Consider the following 22,169-nt stretch of genomic DNA (forward strand, 5'->3'; position numbering starts at 1 on the left):
AAGAGATGTGCATTCATTAGGGCATCGTGTCGGCAGATTTGTGGCCCTGCCAAGCACGTGTTTATTGACAGGATCGTGAACGCATGTCCGTTTTCAGTGAACAGTGATTTATGCTTTACCCTTTTTTGGTGAAAACGCACACGAGTCAGATGTGTGCTTTCAGTCTGGGTGTTCAGAAAAGCAAGAATTCATAAACACATGCCATTCCCTGGCTCCCAATTGTCCTGTCTGTACACGTGGCATGAAGATAAAAAAGAAACAGCTATTGGCAGCGGTGGGATTCGAACCCACGCCTCCAAAGAGACTGGAGCCTAAATCCAGCGCCTTAGACCGCTCGGCCACGCTACCCTGCTGGTACTGAAACGAGAGCCTCTGAGACCTGTATTTTTTTAGGGATTGGCTGGTTTGGCCATTAATTCAAAATCAAAGCAAAGCATGAACTTGGATTGAATTCTAGCACTGGCTGTGCAAAGCCCGAACTGAACAATAAAGCACACTTGTCAGCCTGAAATTGAAATGTCACCTTTCGGGAGTGCTCTGTTCAACAGCAGTCTGGTAGCCTAGTGGTCAATGTCAGCACCCCTCCATCCAGCAGTCTTGAGTTCAATTCCCGGTGAGGGAGGTCAGATCTTTTCTAGGTTTTTTTTGGTTCTAAAAATGTTTGGGAAGCGAAGGTTCAGGAACATTGCCGGTAGGGAGAGTAAGCTCTTTAAAGGCATGCAATGAGATGTGTTTTTCTTTATTTCTGCATATTTCTGTAGCTAGCTGCATTCTTTCAGTCAACATCCCGCCCCATTTAGTGCTCACGTTTTTAAAGAAGTCCACCATTAGCCCGCAGTGTAAGCCTACCCGGGGCCTCCGCCGATGGTCCATGGTGTGTGGGATCCTTACTGGACCAACCCCAGCCGTAACGCAAATCTTAGCTTTGTCTCATTCGACCCCTAACTCGACCCAAGGAGCTACTGCAAACTCTTAGCCTAACACTAGCCCTAAATGAAAGACGCCTATTGTCCTCACATGTGGGATTTTGTTCTCGCTGCTAGTGCATACGAAACTTGGTTCCAACGTGTCCAGGAGTGGGAGAATTACCAGGGACCTTGCAATCTCGTGCCTGGGGGTTTCTAAGCTGGGCATAGGAGCTCCACTGGATGGAGCCAAGTGTCTTGAACTGAGTTTTTGTGATGCAGCAGGAAAAGGCGCTGCAAAAAGGAGCAACTACCAAGGCAAAGAGATGTGCATTCATTAGGGCATCGTGTCGGCAGATTTGTGGCCCTGCCAAGCACGTGTTTATTGACAGGATCGTGAACGCATGTCCGTTTTCAGTGAACAGTGATTTATGCTTTACCCTTTTTTGGTGAAAACGCACACGAGTCAGATGTGTGCTTTCAGTCTGGGTGTTCAGAAAAGCAAGAATTCATAAACACATGCCATTCCCTGGCTCCCAATTGTCCTGTCTGTACACGTGGCATGAAGATAAAAAAGAAACAGCTATTGGCAGCGGTGGGATTCGAACCCACGCCTCCAAAGAGACTGGAGCCTAAATCCAGCGCCTTAGACCGCTCGGCCACGCTACCCTGCTGGTACTGAAACGAGAGCCTCTGAGACCTGTATTTTTTTAGGGATTGGCTGGTTTGGCCATTAATTCAAAATCAAAGCAAAGCATGAACTTGGATTGAATTCTAGCACTGGCTGTGCAAAGCCCGAACTGAACAATAAAGCACACTTGTCAGCCTGAAATTGAAATGTCACCTTTCGGGAGTGCTCTGTTCAACAGCAGTCTGGTAGCCTAGTGGTCAATGTCAGCACCCCTCCATCCAGCAGTCTTGAGTTCAATTCCCGGTGAGGGAGGTCAGATCTTTTCTAGGTTTTTTTTGGTTCTAAAAATGTTTGGGAAGCGAAGGTTCAGGAACATTGCCGGTAGGGAGAGTAAGCTCTTTAAAGGCATGCAATGAGATGTGTTTTTCTTTATTTCTGCATATTTCTGTAGCTAGCTGCATTCTTTCAGTCAACATCCCGCCCCATTTAGTGCTCACGTTTTTAAAGAAGTCCACCATTAGCCCGCAGTGTAAGCCTACCCGGGGCCTCCGCCGATGGTCCATGGTGTGTGGGATCCTTACTGGACCAACCCCAGCCGTAACGCAAATCTTAGCTTTGTCTCATTCGACCCCTAACTCGACCCAAGGAGCTACTGCAAACTCTTAGCCTAACACTAGCCCTAAATGAAAGACGCCTATTGTCCTCACATGTGGGATTTTGTTCTCGCTGCTAGTGCATACGAAACTTGGTTCCGACGTGTCCAGGAGTGGGAGAATTACCAGGGACCTTGCAATCTCGTGCCTGGGGGTTTCTAAGCTGGGCATAGGAGCTCCACTGGATGGAGCCAAGTGTCTTGAACTGAGTTTTTGTGATGCAGCAGGAAAAGGCGCTGCAAAAAGGAGCAACTACCAAGGCAAAGAGATGTGCATTCATTAGGGCATCGTGTCGGCAGATTTGTGGCCCTGCCAAGCACGTGTTTATTGACAGGATCGTGAACGCATGTCCGTTTTCAGTGAACAGTGATTTATGCTTTACCCTTTTTTGGTGAAAACGCACACGAGTCAGATGTGTGCTTTCAGTCTGGGTGTTCAGAAAAGCAAGAATTCATAAACACATGCCATTCCCTGGCTCCCAATTGTCCTGTCTGTACACGTGGCATGAAGATAAAAAAGAAACAGCTATTGGCAGCGGTGGGATTCGAACCCACGCCTCCAAAGAGACTGGAGCCTAAATCCAGCGCCTTAGACCGCTCGGCCACGCTACCCTGCTGGTACTGAAACGAGAGCCTCTGAGACCTGTATTTTTTTAGGGATTGGCTGGTTTGGCCATTAATTCAAAATCAAAGCAAAGCATGAACTTGGATTGAATTCTAGCACTGGCTGTGCAAAGCCCGAACTGAACAATAAAGCACACTTGTCAGCCTGAAATTGAAATGTCACCTTTCGGGAGTGCTCTGTTCAACAGCAGTCTGGTAGCCTAGTGGTCAATGTCAGCACCCCTCCATCCAGCAGTCTTGAGTTCAATTCCCGGTGAGGGAGGTCAGATCTTTTCTAGGTTTTTTTTGGTTCTAAAAATGTTTGGGAAGCGAAGGTTCAGGAACATTGCCGGTAGGGAGAGTAAGCTCTTTAAAGGCATGCAATGAGATGTGTTTTTCTTTATTTCTGCATATTTCTGTAGCTAGCTGCATTCTTTCAGTCAACATCCCGCCCCATTTAGTGCTCACGTTTTTAAAGAAGTCCACCATTAGCCCGCAGTGTAAGCCTACCCGGGGCCTCCGCCGATGGTCCATGGTGTGTGGGATCCTTACTGGACCAACCCCAGCCGTAACGCAAATCTTAGCTTTGTCTCATTCGACCCCTAACTCGACCCAAGGAGCTACTGCAAACTCTTAGCCTAACACTAGCCCTAAATGAAAGACGCCTATTGTCCTCACATGTGGGATTTTGTTCTCGCTGCTAGTGCATACGAAACTTGGTTCCGACGTGTCCAGGAGTGGGAGAATTACCAGGGACCTTGCAATCTCGTGCCTGGGGGTTTCTAAGCTGGGCATAGGAGCTCCACTGGATGGAGCCAAGTGTCTTGAACTGAGTTTTTGTGATGCAGCAGGAAAAGGCGCTGCAAAAAGGAGCAACTACCAAGGCAAAGAGATGTGCATTCATTAGGGCATCGTGTCGGCAGATTTGTGGCCCTGCCAAGCACGTGTTTATTGACAGGATCGTGAACGCATGTCCGTTTTCAGTGAACAGTGATTTATGCTTTACCCTTTTTTGGTGAAAACGCACACGAGTCAGATGTGTGCTTTCAGTCTGGGTGTTCAGAAAAGCAAGAATTCATAAACACATGCCATTCCCTGGCTCCCAATTGTCCTGTCTGTACACGTGGCATGAAGATAAAAAAGAAACAGCTATTGGCAGCGGTGGGATTCGAACCCACGCCTCCAAAGAGACTGGAGCCTAAATCCAGCGCCTTAGACCGCTCGGCCACGCTACCCTGCTGGTACTGAAACGAGAGCCTCTGAGACCTGTATTTTTTTAGGGATTGGCTGGTTTGGCCATTAATTCAAAATCAAAGCAAAGCATGAACTTGGATTGAATTCTAGCACTGGCTGTGCAAAGCCCGAACTGAACAATAAAGCACACTTGTCAGCCTGAAATTGAAATGTCACCTTTCGGGAGTGCTCTGTTCAACAGCAGTCTGGTAGCCTAGTGGTCAATGTCAGCACCCCTCCATCCAGCAGTCTTGAGTTCAATTCCCGGTGAGGGAGGTCAGATCTTTTCTAGGTTTTTTTTGGTTCTAAAAATGTTTGGGAAGCGAAGGTTCAGGAACATTGCCGGTAGGGAGAGTAAGCTCTTTAAAGGCATGCAATGAGATGTGTTTTTCTTTATTTCTGCATATTTCTGTAGCTAGCTGCATTCTTTCAGTCAACATCCCGCCCCATTTAGTGCTCACGTTTTTAAAGAAGTCCACCATTAGCCCGCAGTGTAAGCCTACCCGGGGCCTCCGCCGATGGTCCATGGTGTGTGGGATCCTTACTGGACCAACCCCAGCCGTAACGCAAATCTTAGCTTTGTCTCATTCGACCCCTAACTCGACCCAAGGAGCTACTGCAAACTCTTAGCCTAACACTAGCCCTAAATGAAAGACGCCTATTGTCCTCACATGTGGGATTTTGTTCTCGCTGCTAGTGCATACGAAACTTGGTTCCGACGTGTCCAGGAGTGGGAGAATTACCAGGGACCTTGCAATCTCGTGCCTGGGGGTTTCTAAGCTGGGCATAGGAGCTCCACTGGATGGAGCCAAGTGTCTTGAACTGAGTTTTTGTGATGCAGCAGGAAAAGGCGCTGCAAAAAGGAGCAACTACCAAGGCAAAGAGATGTGCATTCATTAGGGCATCGTGTCGGCAGATTTGTGGCCCTGCCAAGCACGTGTTTATTGACAGGATCGTGAACGCATGTCCGTTTTCAGTGAACAGTGATTTATGCTTTACCCTTTTTTGGTGAAAACGCACACGAGTCAGATGTGTGCTTTCAGTCTGGGTGTTCAGAAAAGCAAGAATTCATAAACACATGCCATTCCCTGGCTCCCAATTGTCCTGTCTGTACACGTGGCATGAAGATAAAAAAGAAACAGCTATTGGCAGCGGTGGGATTCGAACCCACGCCTCCAAAGAGACTGGAGCCTAAATCCAGCGCCTTAGACCGCTCGGCCACGCTACCCTGCTGGTACTGAAACGAGAGCCTCTGAGACCTGTATTTTTTTAGGGATTGGCTGGTTTGGCCATTAATTCAAAATCAAAGCAAAGCATGAACTTGGATTGAATTCTAGCACTGGCTGTGCAAAGCCCGAACTGAACAATAAAGCACACTTGTCAGCCTGAAATTGAAATGTCACCTTTCGGGAGTGCTCTGTTCGACAGCAGTCTGGTAGCCTAGTGGTCAATGTCAGCACCCCTCCATCCAGCAGTCTTGAGTTCAATTCCCGGTGAGGGAGGTCAGATCTTTTCTAGGTTTTTTTTGGTTCTAAAAATGTTTGGGAAGCGAAGGTTCAGGAACATTGCCGGTAGGGAGAGTAAGCTCTTTAAAGGCATGCAATGAGATGTGTTTTTCTTTATTTCTGCATATTTCTGTAGCTAGCTGCATTCTTTCAGTCAACATCCCGCCCCATTTAGTGCTCACGTTTTTAAAGAAGTCCACCATTAGCCCGCAGTGTAAGCCTACCCGGGGCCTCCGCCGATGGTCCATGGTGTGTGGGATCCTTACTGGACCAACCCCAGCCGTAACGCAAATCTTAGCTTTGTCTCATTCGACCCCTAACTCGACCCAAGGAGCTACTGCAAACTCTTAGCCTAACACTAGCCCTAAATGAAAGACGCCTATTGTCCTCACATCACATGTGGATTTTGTTCTCGCTGCTAGTGCATACGAAACTTGGTTCCGACGTGTCCAGGAGTGGGAGAATTACCAGGGACCTTGCAATCTCGTGCCTGGGGGTTTCTAAGCTGGGCATAGGAGCTCCACTGGATGGAGCCAAGTGTCTTGAACTGAGTTTTGTGCATGCAGAGGAAAAGGCGCTGCAAAAAGGAGCAACTACCAAGGCAAAGAGATGTGCATTCATTAGGGCATCGTGTCGGCAGATTTGTGGCCCTGCCAAGCACGTGTTTATTGACAGGATCGTGAACGCATGTCCGTTTTCAGTGAACAGTGATTTATGCTTTACCCTTTTTTGGTGAAAACGCACACGAGTCAGATGTGTGCTTTCAGTCTGGGTGTTCAGAAAAGCAAGAATTCATAAACACATGCCATTCCTGGCTCCCAATTGTCCTGTCTGTACACGTGGCATGAAGATAAAAAGAAACAGCTATTGGCAGCGGTGGGATTCGAACCCACGCCTCCAAGAGACTGGAGCCTAATCCAGCGCCTTAGACCGCTCGGCCACGCTACCCTGCTGGTACTGAAACGGAGCCTCTGAGACCTGTATTTTTTAGGATTGGCTGGTTTGGCCATTAATTCAAATCAAAGCAAAGCATGAACTTGGATTGAATTCTAGCACTGGCTGTGCAAAGCCCGAACTGAACAATAAAGCACACTTGTCAGCCTGAAATTGAAATGTCACCTTTCGGGAGTGCTCTGTTCGACAGCAGTCTGGTAGGCCTAGTGGTCATGTCAGCACCCCTCCATCCAGCAGTCTTGGAGTTCAATTCCCGGTGAGGGAGGTCAGATCTTTTCTAGGTTTTTTTTGGTTCTAAAAAATGTTTGGGAAGCGAAGGTTCAGGAACATTGCCGGTAGGGAGAGTAAGCTCTTTAAAGGCATGCAATGAGATGTGTTTTTCTTTATTTCTGCATATTTCTGTAGCTGCTGCATTCTTTCAGTCAACATCCAGCCCCATTTAGTGCTCACGTTTTTAAAGAAGTCCACCATTAGCCGCAGTGTAAGCCTACCCGGGGCCTCCGCCGATGGTCCATGGTGTGTGGGATCCTTACTGGACCAACCCCAGCCGTAACGCAAATCTTAGCTTTGTCTCATTCGACCCCTAACTCGACCCAAGGAGCTACTGCAAACTCTTAGCCTAACACTAGCCCTAAATGAAAGACGCCTATTGTCCTCACATGTGGATTTTGTTCTCGCTGCTAGTGCATACGAAACTTGGTTCGACGTGTCCCAGGAGTGGGAGAATTACCAGGACCTTGCAATCTCGTGCCTGGGGGTTTCTAAGCTGGGCATAGGAGCTCCACTGGATGGAGCCAAGTGTCTTGGAACTGAGTTTTTGTGATGCAGCAGGAAAAGGCGCTGCAAAAAGGAGCAACTACAGGCAAAGAGATGTGCATTCATTAGGGCATCGTGTCGGCAGATTTGTGGCCCTGCCAAGCACGTGTTTATTGACAGGATCGGTGAACGCATGTCCGTTTTCAGTGAACAGTGATTTATGCTTTACCCTTTTTTGGTGAAAACGCACACGAGTCAGATGTGTGCTTTCAGTCTGGGTGTTCAGAAAAGCAAGAATTCATAAACACATGCCATTCCTGGCTCCCAATTGTCCTGTCTGTACACGTGGCATGAAGATAAAAAAGAACAGCTATTGGCAGCGGTGGGATTCGAACCCACGCCTCCAAAGAGACTGGAAGCCTAAATCCAGCGCCTTAGACCGCTCGGCCACGCTACCCTGCTGGTACTGAAACGAGAGCCTCTGAGACCTGTATTTTTTTAGGGATTGGCTGGTTTGGCCATTAATTCAAAATCAAAGCAAAGCATGAACTTGGATTGAATTCTAGCACTGGCTGTGCAAAGCCGAACTGAACATAAAGCACATTGTCAGCCTGAAATTGAAATGTCACCTTTCAGGGAGTGCTCTGTTCAACAGCAGTCTGGTAGCCTAGTGGTCAGATGTCAGCACCCCTCCATCCCAGCAGTCTTGAGTTCAATTCCCGGTGAGGGAGGTCAGATCTTTTCTAGGTTTTTTTTTTGGTTCTAAAAATGTTTGGGAAGCGAAGGTTCAGGAACATTGCCGGTAGGGAGAGTAAGCTCTTTAAAGGCATGCAATGAGATGTGTTTTTCTTTATTTCTGCATATTTCTGTAGCTAGCTGCATTCTTTCAGTCAACATCCCGCCCCCATTTAGTGCTCACGTTTTAAAGAAGTCCACCATTAGCCCGCAGTGTAAGCCTACCCGGGGCCTCCGCCGATGGTCCCGATGGTGTGTGGGATCCTTACTGGACCAACCTCCAGCCGTAACGCAAATCTTAGCTTTGTCTCATTCGACCCCTAACTCGACCCAAGGAGCTACTGCAAACTCTTAGCCTAACACTAGCCCTAAATGAAAGACGCCTATTGTCCTCACATGTGGGATTTTGTTCTCGCTGCTAGTGCATACGAACTTGGTTCCGACGTGTCCAGGAGTGGGAGAATTACCAGGGACCTTGCAATCTCGTGCCTGGGGGTTTCTAAGCTGGGCATAGGAGCTCCACTGGATGGAGCCAAGTGTCTTGAACTGAGTTTTTGTGATGCAGCAGGAAAAGGCGCTGCAAAAAGGAGCAACTACCAAGGCAAAGAGATGTGCATTCATTAGGGCATCGTGTCGGCAGATTTGTGGCCCTGCCAAGCACGTGTTTATTGACAGGATCGTGAACGCATGTACCGTTTCAGTGAACAGTGATTTATGCTTTACCCTTTTTTGGTGAAACGCACACGAGTCAGATGTGTGCTTTTCAGTCTGGGTGTTCAGAAAAGCAAGGAATTCATAAAACACATGCCATTCCCTGGCTCCCAATTGTCCTGTCTGTACACGTGCATGAAGATAAAAAAGAAACAGCTATTGGCAGCGGTGGGATTCGAACCCACGCCTCCAAAGAGACTGGAGCTAAATCCAGCGCCTTAGACCGCTCGGCACGCTACCCTGCTGGTACTGAAACGAGAGCCTCTGAGACCTGTATTTTTTTAGGGATTGGCTGGTTGGCCATTAATTCAAAAATCAAAGCAAAGCAATGAACTTGGATTGAATTCTAGCACTGGCTGTGCAAAGCCCGAACTGAACAATAAAGCACACTTGTCAGCCTGAAATTGAAATGTCACCTTTCGGGAGTGCTCTGTTCAGACAGCAGTCTGGTAGCCTAGTGGTCAATGTCAGCACCCCTCCATCCAGCAGTCTTGAGTTCAATTCCCGGTGAGTGAGGTCAGATCTTTTCTAGGTTTTTTTGGTTCTAAAAATGTTTGGGAAGCGAAGGTTCAGGAACATTGCCGGTAGGGAGAGTAAGCTCTTTAAGCATGCAATGGATGTGTTTTTCTTTATTTCTGCATATTTCTGTAGCTAGCTGCATTCTTTCAGTCAACATCCCGCCCCATTTAGTGCTCACGTTTTTAAAGAAGTCCACCATTAGCCCGCAGTGTAAGCCTACCCGGGGCCTCCGCCGATGGTCCATGGTGTGTGGGATCCTTACTGGACCAACCCCAGCCGTACGCAAATCTTAGCTTTGTCTCATCGACCCCTAACTCGACCCAAGGAGCTACTGCAAACTCTAGCCTAACACTAGCCCTAAATGAAAGACGCCTATTGTCCTCACATGTGGGATTTTGTTCTCGCTGCTAGTGCATACGAAACTTGGTTCCGACGTGTCCAGGAGTGGGAGAATTACCAGGGACCTTGCAATCTCGTGCCTGGGGGTTTCTAAGCTGGGCATAGGAGCTCCAACTGGATGGAGCCAAGTGTCTTGACTGAGTTTTTGTGATGCAGCAGGAAAAGGCGCTGCAAAAAGGAGCAACTACCAAGGCAAAGAGATGTGCATTCATTAGGGCATCGTGTCGGCAGATTTGTGGCCCTGCCAAGCACGTGTTTATTGACAGGATCGTGAACGCATGTCCGTTTTCAGTGAACAGTGATTTATGCTTTACCCTTTTTTGGTGAAAACGCACACGAGTCAGATGTGTGCTTTCAGTCTGGGTGTTCAGAAAAGCAAGAATTCATAAACACATGCCATTCCCTGGCTCCCAATTGTCCTGTCTGTACACGTGGCATGAAGATAAAAAAGAAACAGCTATTGGCAGCGGTGGGATTCGAACCCACGCCTCCAAAGAGACGGAGCCTAAATCCAGCGCCTTAGACCGCTCGGCCACGCTACCCTGCTGGTACTGAAACGAGAGCCTCTGAGACCTGTATTTTTTTAGGGATTGGCTGGTTTGGCCATTAATTCAAAATCAAAGCAAAGCATAACTTGGATTGAATTTCATAGCACTGGCTGTGCCAAAGCCGAACTGAACAATAAAGCACACTTGTCAGCCTGAAATTGAAATGTCACCTTTCGGGAGTGCTCGTTCAACAGCAGTCTGGTAGCCTAGTGGTCAATGTCAGCACCCCTCCATCCAGCAGTCTTGAGTTCAATCCCGGTGAGGGAGGTCAGATCTTTTCTAGGTTTTTTTTTGGTTCTAAAATGTTTGGGAAGCGAAGGTTCAGGAACATTGCCGGTAGGGAGAGTAAGCTCTTTAAAGGCATGCAATGAGATGTGTTTTTCTTTATTTCTGCATATTTCTGTAGCTAGCTGCATTCTTTCAGTCAACATCCGCCCCATTTAGTGCTCACGTTTTTAAAGAAGTCCACCATTAGCCCGCAGTGTAAGCCTACCCGGGGCCTCCGCCGATGGTCCATGGTGTGTGGGATCCTTACTGGGACCAACCCCAGCCGTAACGCAAATCTTAGCTTTGTCTCATTCGACCCCTAACTCGACCCAAGGAGCTACTGCAAACTCTTAGCCTAACACTAGCCCTAAATGAAAGACGCCTATTGTCCTCACATGTGGGATTTTGTTCTCGCTGCTAGTGCATACGAAACTTGGTTCCGACGTGTCCAGGAGTGGGAGAATTACCAGGGACCTTGCAATCTCGTGCCTGGGGGTTTCTAAGCTGGGCATAGGAGCTCCACTGGATGGAGCCAAGTGTCTTGAACTGAGTTTTTGTGATGCAGCAGGAAAAGGCGCTGCAAAAAGGAGCAACTACCAAGGCAAAGAGATGTGCATTCATTAGGGCATCGTGTCGGCAGATTTCTGGCCCTGCCAAGCACGTGTTTATTGACAGGATCGTGAGAACGCATGTCCGTTTTCAGTGAACAGTGATTTATGCTTTACCCTTTTTTGGTGAAAACGCACACGAGTCAGATGTGTGCTTTCAGTCTGGGTGTTCAGAAAAGCAAGAATTCATAAACACATGCCATTCCCTGGCTCCCAATTGTCCTGTCTGTACACGTGGCATGAAGATAAAAAAGAAAACAGCTATTGGCAGCGGTGGGATTCGAACCCACGCCTCCAAAGAGACTGGAGCCTAAATCCAGCGCCTTAGACCGCTCGGCCACGCTACCCTGCTGGTACTGAAACGAGAGCCTCTGAGACCTGTATTTTTTTAGGGATTGGCTGGTTTGGCCATTATTCAAAATCAAAGCAAAGCATGAACTTGGATTGAATTCTAGCACTGGCTGTGCAAAGCCCGAACTGAACAATAAAGCACACTTGTCAGCCTGAAATTGAAATGTCACCTTTCGGGAGTGCTCTGTTCAACAGCAGTCTGGTAGCCTAGTGGTCAATGTCAGCACCCCTCCATCCAGCAGTCTTGAGTTCAATTCCCGGTGAGGGAGGTCAGATCTTTTCTAGGTTTTTTTTGGTTCTAAAAATGTTTGGGAAGCGAAGGTCAGGAACATTGCCGGTAGGGAGAGTAAGCTCTTTAAAGGCATGCAATGAGATGTGTTTTTCTTTATTTCTGCATATTCTGTAGCTAGCTGCATTCTTTCAGTCAACATCCCGCCCCATTTAGTGCTCACGTTTTTAAAGAAGTCCACCATTAGCCCGCAGTGTAAGCCTACCCCGGGGCCTCCGCCGATGGTCCATGGTGTGTGGGATCCTTACTGGACCAACCCCAGCCGTAACGCAAATCTTAGCTTTGTCTCATTCGACCCCTAACTCGACCCAAGGAGCTACTGCAAAACTCTTAGCCTAACACTAGCCCTAAATGAAAGACGCCTATTGTCCTCACATGTGGGATTTTGTTCTCGCTGCTAGTGCATACGAAACTTGGTTCCGACGTGTCCAGGAGTGGGAGAATTACCAGGGACCTTGCAATCTCGTGCCTGGGGGTTTCTAAGCTGGGCATAGGAGCTCCACTGGATGGAGCCAAGTGTCTTGAACTGAGTTTTTGTGATGCAGCAGGAAAAGGCGCTGCAAAAAGGAGCAACTACCAAGGCAAAGAGATGTGCATTCATTAGGGCATCGTGTCGGCAGATTTGTGGCCCTGCCAAGCACGTGTTTATTGACAGGATCGTGAACGCATGTCCGTTTTCAGTGAACAGTGATTTATGCTTTACCCTTTTTTGGTGAAAACGCACACGAGTCAGATGTGTGCTTTCAGTCTGGGTGTTCAGAAAAGCAAGAATTCATAAACACATGCCATTCCCTGGCTCCCAATTGTCCTGTCTGTACACGTGGCATGAAGATAAAAAAGAAACAGCTATTGGCAGCGGTGGGATTCGAACCCACGCCTCCAAAGAGACTGGAGCCTAAATCCAGCGCCTTAGACCGCTCGGCCACGCTACCCTGCTGGTACTGAAACGAGAGCCTCTGAGACCTGTATTTTTTTAGGGATTGGCTGGTTTGGCCATTAATTCAAAATCAAAGCAAAGCATGAACTTGGATTGAATTCTAGCACTGGCTGTGCAAAGCCCGAACTGAACAATAAAGCACACTTGTCAGCCTGAAATTGAAATGTCACCTTTCGGGAGTGCTCTGTTCAACAGCAGTCTGGTAGCCTAGTGGTCAATGTCAGCACCCCTCCATCCAGCAGTCTTGAGTTCAATTCCCGGTGAGGGAGGTCAGATCTTTTCTAGGTTTTTTTTGGTTCTAAAAATGTTTGGGAAGCGAAGGTTCAGGAACATTGCCGGTAGGGAGAGTAAGCTCTTTAAAGGCATGCAATGAGATGTGTTTTTCTTTATTTCTGCATATTTCTGTAGCTAGCTGCATTCTTTCAGTCAACATCCCGCCCCATTTAGTGCTCACGTTTTTTAAAGAAGTCCACCATTAGCCCGCAGTGTAAGCCTACCCGGGGCCTCCGCCGATGGTCCATGGTGTGTGGGATCCTTACTGGACCAACCCCAGCCGTAACGCAAATCTTAGCTTTGTCTCATTCGACCCCTAACTCGACCCAAGGAGCTACTGCAAACTCTTAGCCTAACACTAGCCCTAAATGAAAGACGCCTATTGTCCTCACATGTGGGATTTTGTTCTCGCTGCTAGTGCATACGAAACTTGGTTCCGACGTGTCCAGGAGTGGGAGAATTACCAGGGACCTTGCAATCTCGTGCCTGGGGGTTTCTAAGCTGGGCATAGGAGCTCCACTGGATGGAGCCAAGTGTCTTGAACTGAGTTTTTGTGATGCAGCAGGAAAAGGCGCTGCAAAAAGGAGCAACTACCAAGGCAAAGAGATGTGCATTCATTAGGGCATCGTGTCGGCAGATTTGTGGCCCTGCCAAGCACGTGTTTATTGACAGGATCGTGAACGCATGTCCGTTTTCAGTGAACAGTGATTTATGCTTTACCCTTTTTTGGTGAAAACGCACACGAGTCAGATGTGTGCTTTCAGTCTGGGTGTTCAGAAAAGCAAGAATTCATAAACACATGCCATTCCCTGGCTCCCAATTGTCCTGTCTGTACACGTGGCATGAAGATAAAAAAGAAACAGCTATTGGCAGCGGTGGGATTCGAACCCACGCCTCCAAAGAGACTGGAGCCTAAATCCAGCGCCTTAGACCGCTCGGCCACGCTACCCTGCTGGTACTGAAACGAGAGCCTCTGAGACCTGTATTTTTTTAGGGATTGGCTGGTTTGGCCATTAATTCAAAATCAAAGCAAAGCATGAACTTGGATTGAATTCTAGCACTGGCTGTGCAAAGCCCGAACTGAACAATAAAGCACACTTGTCAGCCTGAAATTGAAATGTCACCTTTCGGGAGTGCTCTGTTCGACAGCAGTCTGGTAGCCTAGTGGTCAATGTCAGCACCCCTCCATCCAGCAGTCTTGAGTTCAATTCCCGGTGAGGGAGGTCAGATCTTTTCTAGGTTTTTTTTGGTTCTAAAAATGTTTGGGAAGCGAAGGTTCAGGAACATTGCCGGTAGGGAGAGTAAGCTCTTTAAAGGCATGCAATGAGATGTGTTTTTCTTTATTTCTGCATATTTCTGTAGCTAGCTGCATTCTTTCAGTCAACATCCCGCCCCATTTAGTGCTCACGTTTTTAAAGAAGTCCACCATTAGCCCGCAGTGTAAGCCTACCCGGGGCCTCCGCCGATGGTCCACTGGTGTGTGGGATCCTTACTGGACCAACCCCAGCCGTAACGCAAATCTTAGCTTTGTCTCATTCGACCCCTAACTCGACCAAGGAGCTACTGCAAACTCTTAGCCTAACACTAGCCCTAAATGAAAGACGCCTATTGTCCTCACATGTGGGATTTTGTTCTCGCTGCTAGTGCATACGAAACTTGGTTCCGACGTGTCCAGGAGTGGGAGAATTACCAGGGACCTTGCAATCTCGTGCCTGGGGGTTTCTAAGCTGGGCATAGGAGCTCCACTGGATGGAGCCAAGTGTCTTGAACTGAGTTTTTGTGATGCAGCAGGAAAAGGCGCTGCAAAAAGGAGCAACTACCAAGGCAAAGAGATGTGCATTCATTAGGGCATCGTGTCGGCAGATTTGTGGCCCTGCCAAGCACGTGTTTATTGACAGGATCGTGAACGCATGTCCGTTTTCAGTGAACAGTGATTTATGCTTTACCCTTTTTGGTGAAAACGCACACGAGTCAGATGTGTGCTTTCAGTCTGGGTGTTCAGAAAAGCAAGAATTCATAAACACATGCCATTCCCTGGCTCCCAATTGTCCTGTCTGTACACGTGGCATGAAGATAAAAAAGAAACAGCTATTGGCAGCGGTGGGATTCGAACCCACGCCTCCAAAGAGACTGGAGCCTAAATCCAGCGCCTTAGACCGCTCGGCCACGCTACCCTGCTGGTACTGAAACGAGAGCCTCTGAGACCTGTATTTTTTTAGGGATTGGCTGGTTTGGCCATTAATTCAAAATCAAAGCAAAGCATGAACTTGGATTGAATTCTAGCACTGGCTGTGCAAAGCCCGAACTGAACAATAAAGCACACTTGTCAGCCTGAAATTGAAATGTCACCTTTCGGGAGTGCTCTGTTCAACAGCAGTCTGGTAGCCTAGTGGTCAATGTCAGCACCCCTCCATCCAGCAGTCTTGAGTTCAATTCCCGGTGAGGGAGGTCAGATCTTTTCTAGGTTTTTTTTGGTTCTAAAAATGTTTGGGAAGCGAAGGTTCAGGAACATTGCCGGTAGGGAGAGTAAGCTCTTTAAAGGCATGCAATGAGATGTGTTTTTCTTTATTTCTGCATATTTCTGTAGCTAGCTGCATTCTTTCAGTCAACATCCCGCCCCATTTAGTGCTCACGTTTTTAAAGAAGTCCACCATTAGCCCGCAGTGTAAGCCCTACCCGGGGCCTCCGCCGATGGTCCATGGTGTGTGGGATCCTTACTGGACCAACCCAGCCGTAACGCAAATCTTAGCTTTGTCTCATTCGACCCCTAACTCGACCCAAGGAGCTACTGCAAACTCTTAGCCTAACACTAGCCCTAAATGAAAGACGCCTATTGTCCTCACATGTGGGATTTTGTTCTCGCTGCTAGTGCATACGAAACTTGGTTCCGACGTGTCCAGGAGTGGGGAGAATTACCAGGGACCTTGCAATCTCGTGCCTGGGGGTTTCTAAGCTGGGCATAGGAGCTCCACTGGATGGAGCCAAGTGTCTTGAACTGAGTTTTTGTGATGCAGCAGGAAAAGGCGCTGCAAAAAGGAGCAACTACCAAGGCAAAGAGATGTGCATTCATTAGGGCATCGTGTCGGCAGATTTGTGGCCCTGCCAAGCACGTGTTTATTGACAGGATCGTGAACGCATGTCCGTTTTCAGTGAACAGTGATTTATGCTTTACCCTTTTTTGGTGAAAACGCACACGAGTCAGATGTGTGCTTTCAGTCTGGGTGTTCAGAAAAGCAAGAATTCATAAAACACATGCCATTCCCTGGCTCCCAATTGTCCTGTCTGTACACGTGGCATGAAGATAAAAAAGAAACAGCTATTGGCAGCGGTGGGATTCGAACCCACGCCTCCAAAGAGACTGGAGCCTAAATCCAGCGCCTTAGACCGCTCGGCCACGCTACCCTGCTGGTACTGAAACGAGAGCCTCTGAGACCTGTATTTTTTTAGGGATTGGCTGGTTTGGCCATTAATTCAAAATCAAAGCAAAGCATGAACTTGGATTGAATTCTAGCACTGGCTGTGCAAAGCCCGAACTGAACAATAAAGCACACTTGTCAGCCTGAAATTGAAATGTCACCTTTCGGGAGTGCTCTGTTCAACAGCAGTCTGGTAGCCTAGTGGTCAATGTCAGCACCCCTCCATCCAGCAGTCTTGAGTTCAATTCCCGGTGAGGGAGGTCAGATCTTTTCTAGGTTTTTTTTGGTTCTAAAAATGTTTGGGAAGCGAAGGTTCAGGAACATTGCCGGTAGGGAGAGTAAGCTCTTTAAAGGCATGCAATGAGATGTGTTTTTCTTTATTTCTGCATATTTCTGTAGCTAGCTGCATTCTTTCAGTCAACATCCCGCCCCATTTAGTGCTCACGTTTTTAAAGAAGTCCACCATTAGCCCGCAGTGTAAGCCTACCCGGGGCCTCCGCCGATGGTCCATGGTGTGTGGGATCCTTACTGGACCAACCCCAGCCGTAACGCAAATCTTAGCTTTGTCTCATTCGACCCCTAACTCGACCCAAGGAGCTACTGCAAACTCTTAGCCTAACACTAGCCCTAAATGAAAGACGCCTATTGTCCTCACATGTGGGATTTTGTTCTCGCTGCTAGTGCATACGAAACTTGGTTCCGACGTGTCCAGGAGTGGGAGAATTACCAGGGACCTTGCAATCTCGTGCCTGGGGGTTTCTAAGCTGGGCATAGGAGCTCCACTGGATGGAGCCAAGTGTCTTGAACTGAGTTTTTGTGATGCAGCAGGAAAAGGCGCTGCAAAAAGGAGCAACTACCAAGGCAAAGAGATGTGCATTCATTAGGGCATCGTGTCGGCAGATTTGTGGCCCTGCCAAGCACGTGTTTATTGACAGGATCGTGAACGCATGTCCGTTTTCAGTGAACAGTGATTTATGCTTTACCCTTTTTTGGTGAAAACGCACACGAGTCAGATGTGTGCTTTCAGTCTGGGTGTTCAGAAAAGCAAGAATTCATAAACACATGCCATTCCCTGGCTCCCAATTGTCCTGTCTGTACACGTGGCATGAAGATAAAAAAGAAACAGCTATTGGCAGCGGTGGGATTCGAACCCACGCCTCCAAAGAGACTGGAGCCTAAATCCAGCGCCTTAGACCGCTCGGCCACGCTACCCTGCTGGTACTGAAACGAGAGCCTCTGAGACCTGTATTTTTTTAGGGATTGGCTGGTTTGGCCATTAATTCAAAATCAAAGCAAAGCATGAACTTGGATTGAATTCTAGCACTGGCTGTGCAAAGCCCGAACTGAACAATAAAGCACACTTGTCAGCCTGAAATTGAAATGTCACCTTTCGGGAGTGCTCTGTTCAACAGCAGTCTGGTAGCCTAGTGGTCAATGTCAGCACCCCTCCATCCAGCAGTCTTGAGTTCAATTCCCGGTGAGGGAGGTCAGATCTTTTCTAGGTTTTTTTTGGTTCTCTAAAATGTTTGGGAAGCGAAGGTTCAGGAACATTGCCGGTAGGGAGAGTAAGCTCTTTAAAGGCATGCAATGAGATGTGTTTTTCTTTATTTCTGCATATTTCTGTAGCTAGCTGCATTCTTTCAGTCAACATCCCGCCCCATTTAGTGCTCACGTTTTTAAAGAAGTCCACCATTAGCCCGCAGTGTAAGCCTACCCGGGGCCTCCGCCGATGGTCCATGGTGTGTGGGATCCTTACTGGACCAACCCCAGCCGTAACGCAAATCTTAGCTTTGTCTCATTCGACCCCTAACTCGACCCAAGGAGCTACTGCAAACTCTTAGCCTAACACTAGCCCTAAATGAAAGACGCCTATTGTCCTCACATGTGGGATTTTGTTCTCGCTGCTAGTGCATACGAAACTTGGTTCCGACGTGTCCAGGAGTGGGAGAATTACCAGGGACCTTGCAATCTCGTGCCTGGGGGTTTCTAAGCTGGGCATAGGAGCTCCACTGGATGGAGCCAAGTGTCTTGAACTGAGTTTTTGTGATGCAGCAGGAAAAGGCGCTGCAAAAAGGAGCAACTACCAAGGCAAAGAGATGTGCATTCATTAGGGCATCGTGTCGGCAGATTTGTGGCCCTGCCAAGCACGTGTTTATTGACAGGATCGTGAACGCATGTCCGTTTTCAGTGAACAGTGATTTATGCTTTACCCTTTTTTGGTGAAAACGCACACGAGTCAGATGTGTGCTTTCAGTCTGGGTGTTCAGAAAAGCAAGAATTCATAAACACATGCCATTCCCTGGCTCCCAATTGTCCTGTCTGTACACGTGGCATGAAGATAAAAAAGAAACAGCTATTGCAGCGGTGGGATTCGAACCCACGCCTCCAAAGAGACTGGAGCCTAAATCCAGCGCCTTAGACCGCTCGGCCACGCTACCCTGCTGGTACTGAAACGAGAGCCTCTGAGACCTGTATTTTTTTAGGGATTGGCTGGTTTGGCCATTAATTCAAAATCAAAGCAAAGCATGAACTTGGATTGAATTCTAGCACTGGCTGTGCAAAGCCCGAACTGAACAATAAAGCACACTTGTCAGCCTGAAATTGAAATGTCACCTTTCGGGAGTGCTCTGTTCGACAGCAGTCTGGTAGCCTAGTGGTCAATGTCAGCACCCCTCCATCCAGCAGTCTTGAGTTCAATTCCCGGTGAGGGAGGTCAGATCTTTTCTAGGTTTTTTTTGGTTCTAAAAATGTTTGGGAAGCGAAGGTTCAGGAACATTGCCGGTAGGGAGAGTAAGCTCTTTAAAGGCATGCAATGAGATGTGTTTTTCTTTATTTCTGCATATTTCTGTAGCTAGCTGCATTCTTTCAGTCAACATCCCGCCCCATTTAGTGCTCACGTTTTTAAAGAAGTCCACCATTAGCCCGCAGTGTAAGCCTACCCGGGGCCTCCGCCGATGGTCCATGGTGTGTGGGATCCTTACTGGACCAACCCCAGCCGTAACGCAAATCTTAGCTTTGTCTCATTCGACCCCTAACTCGACCCAAGGAGCTACTGCAAACTCTTAGCCTAACACTAGCCCTAAATGAAAGACGCCTATTGTCCTCACATGTGGGATTTTGTTCTCGCTGCTAGTGCATACGAAACTTGGTTCCGACGTGTCCAGGAGTGGGAGAATTACCAGGGACCTTGCAATCTCGTGCCTGGGGGTTTCTAAGCTGGGCATAGGAGCTCCACTGGATGGAGCCAAGTGTCTTGAACTGAGTTTTTGTGATGCAGCAGGAAAAGGCGCTGCAAAAAGGAGCAACTACCAAGGCAAAGAGATGTGCATTCATTAGGGCATCGTGTCGGCAGATTTCTGGCCCTGCCAAGCACGTGTTTATTGACAGGATCGTGAACGCATGTCCGTTTTCAGTGAACAGTGATTTATGCTTTACCCTTTTTTGGTGAAAACGCACACGAGTCAGATGTGTGCTTTCAGTCTGGGTGTTCAGAAAAGCAAGAATTCATAAACACATGCCATTCCCTGGCTCCCAATTGTCCTGTCTGTACACGTGGCATGAAGATAAAAAAGAAACAGCTATTGGCAGCGGTGGGATTCGAACCCACGCCTCCAAAGAGACTGGAGCCTAAATCCAGCGCCTTAGACCGCTCGGCCACGCTACCCTGCTGGTACTGAAACGAGAGCCTCTGAGACCTGTATTTTTTTAGGGATTGGCTGGTTTGGCCATTAATTCAAAATCAAAGCAAAGCATGAACTTGGATTGAATTCTAGCACTGGCTGTGCAAAGCCCGAACTGAACAATAAAGCACACTTGTCAGCCTGAAATTGAAATGTCACCTTTCGGGAGTGCTCTGTTCAACAGCAGTCTGGTAGCCTAGTGGTCAATGTCAGCACCCCTCCATCCAGCAGTCTTGAGTTCAATTCCCGGTGAGGGAGGTCAGATCTTTTCTAGGTTTTTTTTGGTTCTAAAAATGTTTGGGAAGCGAAGGTTCAGGAACATTGCCGGTAGGGAGAGTAAGCTCTTTAAAGGCATGCAATGAGATGTGTTTTTCTTTATTTCTGCATATTTCTGTAGCTAGCTGCATTCTTTCAGTCAACATCCCGCCCCATTTAGTGCTCACGTTTTTAAAGAAGTCCACCATTAGCCCGCAGTGTAAGCCTACCCGGGGCCTCCGCCGATGGTCCATGGTGTGTGGGATCCTTACTGGACCAACCCCAGCCGTAACGCAAATCTTAGCTTTGTCTCATTCGACCCCTAACTCGACCCAAGGAGCTACTGCAAACTCTTAGCCTAACACTAGCCCTAAATGAAAGACGCCTATTGTCCTCACATGTGGGATTTTGTTCTCGCTGCTAGTGCATACGAAACTTGGTTCCGACGTGTCCAGGAGTGGGAGAATTACCAGGGACCTTGCAATCTCGTGCCTGGGGGTTTCTAAGCTGGGCATAGGAGCTCCACTGGATGGAGCCAAGTGTCTTGAACTGAGTTTTTGTGATGCAGCAGGAAAAGGCGCTGCAAAAAGGAGCAACTACCAAGGCAAAGAGATGTGCATTCATTAGGGCATCGTGTCGGCAGATTTGTGGCCCTGCCAAGCACGTGTTTATTGACAGGATCGTGAACGCATGTCCGTTTTCAGTGAACAGTGATTTATGCTTTACCCTTTTTTGGTGAAAACGCACACGAGTCAGATGTGTGCTTTCAGTCTGGGTGTTCAGAAAAGCAAGAATTCATAAACACATGCCATTCCCTGGCTCCCAATTGTCCTGTCTGTACACGTGGCATGAAGATAAAAAAGAAACAGCTATTGGCAGCGGTGGGATTCGAACCCACGCCTCCAAAGAGACTGGAGCCTAAATCCAGCGCCTTAGACCGCTCGGCCACGCTACCCTGCTGGTACTGAAACGAGAGCCTCTGAGACCTGTATTTTTTTAGGGATTGGCTGGTTTGGCCATTAATTCAAAATCAAAGCAAAGCATGAACTTGGATTGAATTCTAGCACTGGCTGTGCAAAGCCCGAACTGAACAATAAAGCACACTTGTCAGCCTGAAATTGAAATGTCACCTTTCGGGAGTGCTCTGTTCGACAGCAGTCTGGTAGCCTAGTGGTCAATGTCAGCACCCCTCCATCCAGCAGTCTTGAGTTCAATTCCCGGTGAGGGAGGTCAGATCTTTTCTAGGTTTTTTTTGGTTCTAAAAATGTTTGGGAAGCGAAGGTTCAGGAACATTGCCGGTAGGGAGAGTAAGCTCTTTAAAGGCATGCAATGAGATGTGTTTTTCTTTATTTCTGCATATTTCTGTAGCTAGCTGCATTCTTTCAGTCAACATCCCGCCCCATTTAGTGCTCACGTTTTTAAAGAAGTCCACCATTAGCCCGCAGTGTAAGCCTACCCGGGGCCTCCGCCGATGGTCCATGGTGTGTGGGATCCTTACTGGACCAACCCCAGCCGTAACGCAAATCTTAGCTTTGTCTCATTCGACCCCTAACTCGACCCAAGGAGCTACTGCAAACTCTTAGCCTAACACTAGCCCTAAATGAAAGACGCCTATTGTCCTCACATGTGGGATTTTGTTCTCGCTGCTAGTGCATACGAAACTTGGTTCCGACGTGTCCAGGAGTGGGAGAATTACCAGGGACCTTGCAATCTCGTGCCTGGGGGTTTCTAAGCTGGGCATAGGAGCTCCACTGGATGGAGCCAAGTGTCTTGAACTGAGTTTTTGTGATGCAGCAGGAAAAGGCGCTGCAAAAAGGAGCAACTACCAAGGCAAAGAGATGTGCATTCATTAGGGCATCGTGTCGGCAGATTTCTGGCCCTGCCAAGCACGTGTTTATTGACAGGATCGTGAACGCATGTCCGTTTTCAGTGAACAGTGATT

At 48.0% G+C, this 22,169-nt stretch overlaps 16 non-coding genes across 16 annotated transcripts; all 16 read right to left on the reverse strand.

Moving 5' to 3' along the window:
* Window positions 1–266: 266 nt before the first annotated feature.
* On the reverse strand, window positions 267–348 carry TRNAL-UAG (transfer RNA leucine (anticodon UAG)). The gene has a single exon. It is a non-coding gene; the product is annotated as a tRNA-Leu (tRNA).
* A 1,144-nt stretch (window positions 349–1,492) lies between these two features.
* Window positions 1,493–1,574, reverse strand: TRNAL-UAG (transfer RNA leucine (anticodon UAG)). Its single transcript has one exon. It is a non-coding gene; the product is annotated as a tRNA-Leu (tRNA).
* Window positions 1,575–2,718: 1,144 nt separating this feature from the next.
* On the reverse strand, window positions 2,719–2,800 carry TRNAL-UAG (transfer RNA leucine (anticodon UAG)). The gene has a single exon. It is a non-coding gene; the product is annotated as a tRNA-Leu (tRNA).
* A 1,144-nt stretch (window positions 2,801–3,944) lies between these two features.
* On the reverse strand, window positions 3,945–4,026 carry TRNAL-UAG (transfer RNA leucine (anticodon UAG)). The gene has a single exon. It is a non-coding gene; the product is annotated as a tRNA-Leu (tRNA).
* A 1,144-nt stretch (window positions 4,027–5,170) lies between these two features.
* Window positions 5,171–5,252, reverse strand: TRNAL-UAG (transfer RNA leucine (anticodon UAG)). The gene has a single exon. It is a non-coding gene; the product is annotated as a tRNA-Leu (tRNA).
* A 2,361-nt stretch (window positions 5,253–7,613) lies between these two features.
* On the reverse strand, window positions 7,614–7,696 carry TRNAL-UAG (transfer RNA leucine (anticodon UAG)). Its single transcript has one exon. It is a non-coding gene; the product is annotated as a tRNA-Leu (tRNA).
* A 2,368-nt stretch (window positions 7,697–10,064) lies between these two features.
* On the reverse strand, window positions 10,065–10,145 carry TRNAL-UAG (transfer RNA leucine (anticodon UAG)). Its single transcript has one exon. It is a non-coding gene; the product is annotated as a tRNA-Leu (tRNA).
* A 1,146-nt stretch (window positions 10,146–11,291) lies between these two features.
* TRNAL-UAG (transfer RNA leucine (anticodon UAG)) lies at window positions 11,292–11,373 on the reverse strand. The gene has a single exon. It is a non-coding gene; the product is annotated as a tRNA-Leu (tRNA).
* A 1,143-nt stretch (window positions 11,374–12,516) lies between these two features.
* TRNAL-UAG (transfer RNA leucine (anticodon UAG)) lies at window positions 12,517–12,598 on the reverse strand. The gene has a single exon. It is a non-coding gene; the product is annotated as a tRNA-Leu (tRNA).
* A 1,145-nt stretch (window positions 12,599–13,743) lies between these two features.
* Window positions 13,744–13,825, reverse strand: TRNAL-UAG (transfer RNA leucine (anticodon UAG)). The gene has a single exon. It is a non-coding gene; the product is annotated as a tRNA-Leu (tRNA).
* Window positions 13,826–14,968: 1,143 nt separating this feature from the next.
* Window positions 14,969–15,050, reverse strand: TRNAL-UAG (transfer RNA leucine (anticodon UAG)). The gene has a single exon. It is a non-coding gene; the product is annotated as a tRNA-Leu (tRNA).
* Window positions 15,051–16,196: 1,146 nt separating this feature from the next.
* Window positions 16,197–16,278, reverse strand: TRNAL-UAG (transfer RNA leucine (anticodon UAG)). Its single transcript has one exon. It is a non-coding gene; the product is annotated as a tRNA-Leu (tRNA).
* A 1,144-nt stretch (window positions 16,279–17,422) lies between these two features.
* Window positions 17,423–17,504, reverse strand: TRNAL-UAG (transfer RNA leucine (anticodon UAG)). The gene has a single exon. It is a non-coding gene; the product is annotated as a tRNA-Leu (tRNA).
* A 1,144-nt stretch (window positions 17,505–18,648) lies between these two features.
* On the reverse strand, window positions 18,649–18,730 carry TRNAL-UAG (transfer RNA leucine (anticodon UAG)). Its single transcript has one exon. It is a non-coding gene; the product is annotated as a tRNA-Leu (tRNA).
* A 1,144-nt stretch (window positions 18,731–19,874) lies between these two features.
* TRNAL-UAG (transfer RNA leucine (anticodon UAG)) lies at window positions 19,875–19,956 on the reverse strand. Its single transcript has one exon. It is a non-coding gene; the product is annotated as a tRNA-Leu (tRNA).
* A 1,144-nt stretch (window positions 19,957–21,100) lies between these two features.
* Window positions 21,101–21,182, reverse strand: TRNAL-UAG (transfer RNA leucine (anticodon UAG)). The gene has a single exon. It is a non-coding gene; the product is annotated as a tRNA-Leu (tRNA).
* Window positions 21,183–22,169: the final 987 nt, after the last annotated feature.

The sequence above is a fragment of the Ambystoma mexicanum genome, chromosome 1p, assembly GCF_040938575.1.
Source record: "Ambystoma mexicanum isolate Mex_15411 chromosome 1p, UKY_AmexF1_1, whole genome shotgun sequence".
Taxonomy (NCBI): domain Eukaryota; kingdom Metazoa; phylum Chordata; class Amphibia; order Caudata; family Ambystomatidae; genus Ambystoma; species Ambystoma mexicanum.